Below are 8,904 nucleotides of genomic sequence, written 5' to 3'. Positions count from 1 at the left end.
TTTATCTGTATACGTGCTGAACCGCACGTCTCCAGCTAGAGTACGTGCTGAACCGTACGTCTCCGGCCTTGGTACGGGAGGCAACCCTTATCAATTTTAATTAGTAGTAGGGGAAATTCTTAACAGGGGAAGGGTATAACTTTATTTGATTACACAGCGAACGAGGGTTTAAGCAATTTTTCATTTCTTAGCAAATTATTAGAAGCATGATTATACAGAAGCCAGAAACAGCTGGGTTAAACACAGATTTTTGCTATTCGTTATCCTGTTATGCTGCTTGCTGACTCCCTTATCTATCGTCAGCTGGCCACAGTTTCTCAGTTAGCATAAGCTGGTTATAAAATGAATGCTAAAACCTATAGGCTATAGTATAATTCTGACCTGGGGTCCTTCAGGCAGATTTCAAGACTTCCTGTAAAAAAACAAAAACAAATGGACAAAAAAAAAAAAACAAACCAAAAAACAGAACACAACAACAACAAAACACTTTAGACTTTGTGTTTTGGTGAGTGCTGTGAAGTGTGTAAACCTGGTGATTCACAGACCTGTACCCCTGGGGATAAAAATATATGTTTATAAAAAATAAAAAATTATATTAAAAAAAAAAAGAATACAGACTTCGGAAAAACCTGGGTTCAAATTCTAGCTTTACGAACTGGGCAGCTTGAAGACAATTATTTACAGTTAATGAGCCTACTTTATAGGATTTTTTAAAAGATCACATAAGAGAACACATCAAATGATGAGCATAGTGTGCTTTTATAGTATATTGCATATCATTATAACACATAGTATACAGCCAACATTCAGTAAATGGTAATTATTAATAATTATTAGTATTATAAATTTCTTACCATAAAGTTCAGCAATAAAGCTTACCTGGGGTAAAATTGAAAAAAAAAATAAATAAATAAATAAATAAATGCTCACTAACATCTTATGGCTGATGGTTGATGGCTAATGCACATGGTGGCTTGGGTGCAATCGATCTCACATAATTCTCTCTTTAAAGTTCCTTGGCTCATAGGTAACAGTAACATTTATTGAGTGGTTACTGTATGCCTGGCATGATAGCCAGCATTGCACACGACCCTAAGAGGTAGATATTACTGTTATCTGTTTTGCATATGGGAAAAACAAGACACAGAAAGGCTAAGTGACAAGCCCAAGGTCATAAGACTTACAGACAACAGAGGGAAATTTGAACCCCGTGCAACCCGGTGTTCCAGGTCAAGCATGTAATCTCAAGACTTTAATGAGTAACAACCACAAAAAAGTGCATTTTTATTGTAATATAATATTTGAATATGTAGGATTCCTTTACAAGCATGATATAAATACTAATCAAAGCATTTAGCTAATCCAAGCATTCTACACTCACTTTACAGAAAAGCCTATTGCCTATTGCCGAAAAAGCTCTAACACTAAGCACCTTGCCTGTAAGACAACATATCCCAGTCATTCCACAGAACATGTAGTTTTAAGAAGTACTACACGGCACAGTAAAAACAAAATCTCAGATTCAGCTGGTTCGTGTTGCACAAATTGACGAAATGCTGCACAGAGTAAAGTGCCCATGTACCCTGACTGACACAGCAAACGTAGCTCCAGTTTGCCCCCAAGCCAGGGAGGAAGGCAGGAGTTTTCCCTGCTCGAGACTTTTGGTACCAAGGTTCTGGGCAAATTGGACAGCGAGATGATCTTTCTACTTAAAACTGTAGAGGCCAGACAGACTCTTGCAAATGGGAAAGGAGTTACCCTCCAGCCCACCCAATACCGCTTGTTAAGAACCGACTCTTTGCCATTCCAGGTGATCTGCCTCTTGTCAGTGATGAAGTTCTAGAACCTAGGTGAGGTTTGGTGGGCTGAGGTCTGGAGCGGATGACCAAGAAAGAATTCTTGAGACATCTGTGGTGCAAAATGGTGATTTATTAAAGCACCAGGACAGGACCTGTGGGCAGGAAGAGCTGCTGCCATTCACATTTCTGCTATCAAGCGTCTTTGTTAGTGAGATTTGGGTTTAGAAGAAATTTAACTTTATTTAGGGCTGAGGAACAGAGTTACTTGCCTCTGGAAATTTGTGCTATTGATAAGGTAACTTCTTTGTTTGTAGATCTCTAGGACTTTTGTAAACCAAAGGAGACTCCTGTCTTACAGGATTGTGATCTCTGCAAGTCAACTATTAGTTTCTCATTTATGGCAGTCAGGGGTGCCTGAGGAATGTTACACACATTACCAAGGAGAGTGGGTGGAGAGGGGGTGCTCCTGCTCCCTCATCATCAGGATCCCGAATAATGTGACCCTGGCTTGCAGTGTTGGTCTGATGAGGGAGCAGGAGGCTGGCTGAAGACAAAGCAAAAGCTGGCACCTTGCACTCCTTCTCCACCCACTCCCCTTGGTAAATAGTTAACTTGCAGAGATCACATCCTGCAAGACAGAGTCTCCCTTGGTTTACAAATGCCCTAGAGATCTACAAAGAAGTTACCTTATCAATAGCACAATTTCCAGAGGCAACACCCTCCCCTCCATAAACAAAACTGAGGAAGGCTGAGATAGAAGGAAATGTAAATGTAAATGTCACAGGATTGTGACAACCAAAAATCTCCCAACTATCTTGATGTTAATGGCTTGCCTAAAGACAGCATTGATCAAGCCCGCCAGGGCAAGGCCTCTGGTAGGCCTCTGATATCTTGGCACTTGTAGGCCCTCTTTAGCATAAGAAAGTTCCATTGAAACCTCCCTTCCCTCCCCTTCCCTCAACCACAAGGTACATAACCTGCCATCCCTCACAACCCCGGGCAGCAGCTCTTCCTGCCCACGGGTCCTGTCCCAGTGCTTTAATAAAGCACCATTTTGCACCACAGATGTCTCAAGAATTCTTTCTTGGTCATCGGCTCCAGACCTCAGCCCACCGAACCTCACCTAGGTTCTAGAACTTCATCAGGTCCTCCTCGATGGGACTATCTGGTAGGCACCATCCAGTGGGTTCCTCAACTACCTCCATCCCCCAACCACTGCCGTCCCTCTGGCCTCTTACCCACACTACAGCCAAAGCTCGGATCTTTAAAATGCAGATGTGATGTCAGGACTCTCTCCCTCAGCGCCTTGGCTGAAAACCTTTCACCCATCGCCGCCCCCCACCCCCCGCCCCCCGACCCCGCCACCGCTGCCATGTTTCATTTATGATTCCATTGGGGAAGGGCTATGGTCTTTTTCACCCCAAGTTACACCCTTCCTACACTTTATGTGTTAAGATGGTCTTCCTTTTATGAAATAATAGAGACAGTGTGTCTGTTATTGGTTTTCTTGTCCTTAATCAAAATAGAAAAAAAAAATTGGCTTGGGGGTGACAGTAACTTCTGCCACTGGTTTACGGATTTGAGTCTTGTGTCCCTTACCTCCAAGCTGTGTGACCTTGGGAAAGCAACCTGGTGCCTCTGTGCCTCCCTGCCTCCTTCTAGGGGTGGTTGTGAGGATTGAGCGATCTAACCCTATGGAAAGCCCTCACTCAGCCGGCTTCAGGAGCTCCAGCGCCTGGGAGAGCAATCCTCCTCGTTGGGCAACAGCGCCCCCCAGTAGCTCTTCATCCCGGCTGCAGACAAGCCACGTCCCTGCAGCAATGAGGCTCAAAGGGTTGGCTGTGTGTGGGCACCTTGTGCCCAGGGCAAGACTGAAGCAGAAGTTGGGAGGAAAGCCATAAATATTCATGGACTCATGTAAAGCTCAGCCTGTCTGTGTCCCTGAGAATAAGCTTTGTTCCTTTGGAAGCTACTGTCCGAGCTCTCAGCTCTAGAAAAGAAAATGAAATCTCTCTCCCTGGCCACCCCTCCCCCGACCCCAAGTACCCAGGGGCTGCTTTCTTTGCGGAGTGGATATGAGGGCAAGCTATCTCTTCAAGGGGGCTAACAGGGCAGTGGAGCCCTGGCATTGTCACCCACTGGGGCCCAGGCTGTGTGTCAGGCACCACCAGCCACAGCCTCTCCTTGCCTCTGGCTTTTCTGGGAGGTCTGAAGAATAGAAAAGGACAGCTAGCTGAACGCGGGAGCCCTCTGTGTGACAGTCACACAACAGGGACAAATGTAAGTTCAGTGCTTTCTCTGGGAAGAGCCTTGCATGTTAACAGGGCCATTCACCCCTTTGTCCTCAGACAAGGAGTGGCAGGAGAGTCTGTGAGACCCTCTCTTTTCACATCCCTGCCTCCCCGTGAGAGACTGACACCGACTCCCCTTTCCAGCCTGAGCTTGGAGACTTCCCTTTAGCCCACGAGCTTGGGAAGGAATCCCCACGAGGGACAAAAGTTTGGCTCTGGGTGTGAGTGGGCTTGCATTCAAATCCCAGCTCTGACGTTTGCTGACTGTGTGAGCTTGGGCAAATCCCTATCTCCGTGACCTTGTGCCTGCATCTGTAAACTAAGGGTGACAGTGGTAGAGCTCTCATGGATTTGATATGGGATTTGAGTGTGCTGATCATCCCCTAATCTCCAGTGTCTACAGAGGCCAAACAGGCCTTGTGGGAGAGGTAGGCTGGGTGCAGGGCAGCAGGGACTGGTGGGGACTGTGGCAAAGTAGGAGACAAACCCCACGTAATGGGCTCAGCTGCTGCTGGTCATTAATTGATTCAGAGCACTCAAAGCCTTTGATGGTTGTCTCCAGACAACCTCAAAACCCCCTAAATTGGGGGGTGTTGGTTTGTTTTTGCACAAGAGTCTTTGGCACTCTGGGGTTTAGCTGGCCGGCCAGAATAGATTTAGTTAGGGAAGCCTGGTAGAAAGAAACATGGCCTCGGTGCTGCCAGTTTTTCTCCGATGCTCAAGAGAAACAGGAAATCAGCTGCATTTTTCAATGCTGGCAATTAAACAGCATTTTAAAAACAATGCGCCAGGCTGCAGACAAAAATTACTTTAGCTGTGTGACCTCGGGGAAGTCTCTTAACTTCTCTGAGTTTCTGTTTCTTCATGAATAATGACTGCAAGAATGCACCTTGCTCCTGATCTTAGCAATTTGCATAAATCACTTTATTTAACCTTTCCCTCAATGTGATGAACCACATATTGCTTCTCTCCCTCAGTTTACAGCTAAGGAAACAGAGGCATAGAGAAGCTAAGTAATTGGCCCAGAGTCCCACAGCCAGTAAGTGACGAACAGCTCTGAGGTTTCCAGATGAAAGAGTGCATGCAAACCATCAGCGACTATTAGCTACAGTTATTTTATCATTCTCATTATTACTACTATTATTAATAACAGAAATGGCTCAAGGTCACTTCTGATATTCAATTTGATGATCAAAGCAACCTGTGAGACTTCTGTTTGCCAGACAAACACTAGGGGCAGCTCTAAATTTTGTGGTATGTATTTTGCAGGCTGCTGCATCTCTGAAGCATTCCTTTCTGCACAGGCACCAGGCTACCCTGCCAATGGGCTTCCTGCGACGATAATTAGATTTAGACGCCTGGTGCAGTGGATAGATTTTCATTTCGGGGTGACCAAGCCAATCACGACCTGTAATTTACAGCCTGAGTTGTTCTGAAATCAATACAGATTTGCTCTTCACTGAGGAGGTTATAAAACACGGGTGACAGGAGGCCCCCAAAAACGGTTGACATGGGAGCAGATAGCTTGCTGGGGCCTGGAGAGAGGCCAGGCCACTTGAGAGACAAAGCAGAGGGTGTGAGAGACCCACCTCTGTCCAGCAGGCTGCGGGCAGAGCCGCCCAGAGTTCCCATTGGGGTCCGCATGGGGTGCAGTGTGACTAAGAGACTAGACCTGATTGGCAGAGAGGCGTGACAGAAACAGAATGAGGAGAAGTTTTGGAGTTGGGTAGAGCTGGATTTGTAAGTCAGCCTTGAAGTTTTCTACCTGTGGTTCTTTGGGCTCCATTCCCCAACACTCAGTCTTCTCGTCTGTACAATGGGCAATGCACTGAACCTGCGGCTGAGATGAAGATGAGATGAGTCAGCATTTGCACACGTTTGCTTTCCTGCACTGTGAGGGTGCCAAGAGGCCATGAAGTCAGGGCGACCAGGTCTGAATCCTGCCCCTTTCGCCTTTACAGTCACCTTTCATAGGTCCCTTACCTCTTTGAGCCTAAGTATTCTTGTCTGGGGATAATAATAGAAGCCCCCACCTGGGGTGGTTGCGATCATTATATCAGATATTAGCAGCATGCACAGAACACAGCATGAGCTCAGCAAGAGGAACGCGTTATTTTCGCCAGTCTGATTTTTTTCCATCACAAGCCAGGCACAGAGGAGGCTCTCACTGAGCCTCGTCTCAGCCACATGGTGGACTGATGTCTTCTTCAGGAAAGAGATGGCATCCTCCAACTGTGCAATTTGGGGAGAGTTTAATTTTAAAAGTTAATGACACTGAAAACATTCACATAATAAAATAGTCATTATTATCCATACACACACTATTTGCAAATGTGAGCTTGGGCATTGGACAGCCAACATGGGATAGCACGGGAGGGCGGGGCTACACCAGGGGCTTACCACCCTCTCCACCTATTTAGCAACCGTGGAATAATTACTTGATATATGCCCCGGCTTGTGTTGGTGACCTGGGTCATACAGGACTAAGACATGCCTCCTAGCAAGAAATAGACTCTCAAATTTTAAAAAAGACACAATCAAGCTCCACCAATTTTTAATAAGACACAGCCAGCAGGAGGCAACGTCTGTTACTGGTTACACATGTGGGCTTTGAAGCCAGACCAGTCTGGCTTTGATGGCGAGGGGCAAGATGAGGGGCACACCTGCACCTGCAGGATGGAAATCCCTGTACCAAATCATGGCACCGTGTCAAGACTCAGTTTCCTCCTCTGCAAAGTGGAAATCATGAGTGTGTATGCTTAGAGGATCGCGGTGAACACGAAACGCAGCAATTTCACTAAGTCACCACGTTTCAGCAAGGAGCTCACTGACACCTTGAATGCAGCATGTGGGACCCTGAAGAGAAGACCCCAGGGAGCCATGCTTACACTAGCGACTCATGGAAACCACAAGATACCGTGTGTTATTTTAAATTGCTACATTTGAAGTCATTTGTTACGTGGCAACAGAATCACTAAGACATTAGGTAACTTGTCCCAACCTACCTAGCTCCCCAAGGATAAGAGCCAGGATTCAGAACCAGAGGGAACCTCCATACTTAGTCAAAGGTAACAGCCAGAGGGGTTAAAATGCAAAAGATTGTCTGATTAGCACTCAGTTAAGCGGAAAATTCTATTAATCAGAATCTCTAATTCCTGGACGTTATGATTAGTCAGGGATTTTCTGGATTAGAAATCGAGTTTTCCGTGGCAATGGGGACCTACGTTGTGGACGCCTTGGAGAATGGCAGCAAGCCTGCAGCTGGGAGAAGAAGGTTCTCCATCACATGTGACGCAAAGTTCTGATTCAGAACAGCCATGTTCCTATCTTGAAAATACAACGGGATCATCAGCCATCTGACGCTGGGCTTCTGCTGTGTTCCTCCCCAGTGGACCTCAGGGGCTGAAAAAATGACATCTTGTGACCTATGACTTACTCCTTTCAAAGACAGAGCTTGGGGATTCCTGGGTGGCTCAATCAGTTAAGTGTCTGACTTGATTTTGGCTCAGGTCATGATCTCAGGGTCGTGGGATCGAGCCCCACATTGGCCTGCATGGTCATTGGGGAATCTGCTTGAGATTCTCTCTCCCTCTTACTCTGCCCCTCCCCCCAACCCCTCTCAATCGCACACATTCTCTCTCTCTCTCAAAATCAATATATATTTTAAAAGAGCATGACTCTGGTGGAAGGAGATGTACACCAACCAAATAGCCACCCCCACTACAAATCTAACAACAGCAGCTCGCAGTCACCCAGACTCTGCGGAGCCTGACCCAGAGCCTCCCTGAGACCACGGTTTCCCCAGACAGACTCCCAACTGGCATCTCTTCTATCACTGTTCTTGAATATCATCTATTCACCATCTACTTACCGGGAGTCAGGGAAGCTGTGTTTCTCCTAATAAAATGCAAACCCAGAATGCAGATGAGTCACCTCGCTTAGATACAGCAGGAATGGAGAGTTGCAAACCCAGAATGCATTTTGCAAACCCAGAATGCAGAGGAGTCACCTCACTTAGATACAGCAGGAACGGAGAGTCACGTTCACTCATTCACTCCCTGGGGCCCGCACGGATCAACAGTCTGAAAGCACGGGGCAAAATGTTTCATCTTCTCTGTTCCATTTTCCCACTTGGCTTTTAGTCTCTAGGTTCTTGGGAGACACTTTGAAGGAATCAACATTTGGATCAAGAAATAAGCCTCCCTGACAAACCATGAGACTCTTAAAGTCACAAAACAAACTGAGGGTTGCTGGGGGGAGGGGTAAGGAGAAGGGGGTGGGGTTATGGACATTGGGGAGGGTATGTGCTATGGTGAGTGCTGTGAAGTGTGTAAACCTGGCGATTCAGACCTGTACCCCTGGGGCTAATAATACATTATATGTTTATTTTTTTAATTTTTAAAAATAAATAAATAACTAAATAAAAGAAATAAGCCTCCCTTCTGGGAAGGAGCTCTGTGCCCCGCACAGGTGTAACCCACAAATCCTCAACAGGGTGGAGCTGATGCAGGTGGCCAGAGTTTTTCAAATTTTTGCCAGGGCGTTCTCTCTGCCTGCGAGTGCACCTTGCCAGCTATGTTCAAGCATGTGCAAACCTGAGGTGACTGGCCCAACGTTCCCTGTCTGGTCCCCAGCTGCTTTGGGGACCTCCTGCAAGGCTTTGCCCCTTGACTTTGTCAGTCTCTTTCAAGTATTTTTACTAGATCATTGCATCCTTTCCTTCCCATCACTTCGTGAGGCAGGTGCTAATATTGGCCCCATTTTCTTGATGTAGAAACTGAGGCTTTGAGAGGCAAATAGATTTGCCCAAGCTC

At 46.3% G+C, this 8,904-nt stretch overlaps 1 long non-coding RNA gene across 1 annotated transcript; it reads right to left on the bottom strand.

The window, feature by feature from the left end:
* Positions 1-4,394: 4,394 nt before the first annotated feature.
* Positions 4,395-8,050, bottom strand: LOC123391151. Its single transcript, XR_006605760.1, has 3 exons — positions 7,962-8,050; positions 7,315-7,492; positions 4,395-5,924 (listed from the first exon to the last, which is right to left on the bottom strand). It is a non-coding gene; the product is annotated as an uncharacterized LOC123391151 (long non-coding RNA).
* Between the last annotated feature and the right edge of the window lie 854 nt (positions 8,051-8,904).

Source organism: Mustela putorius, unplaced genomic scaffold (genome assembly GCF_011764305.1).
Source record: "Mustela putorius furo isolate JIRA1106 unplaced genomic scaffold, ASM1176430v1.1 tig00000193_pilon_pilon_pilon, whole genome shotgun sequence".
NCBI classification, from domain to species: Eukaryota; Metazoa; Chordata; class Mammalia; order Carnivora; family Mustelidae; genus Mustela; species Mustela putorius.
This window is presented reverse-complemented; position numbering and strand designations above follow the sequence as displayed.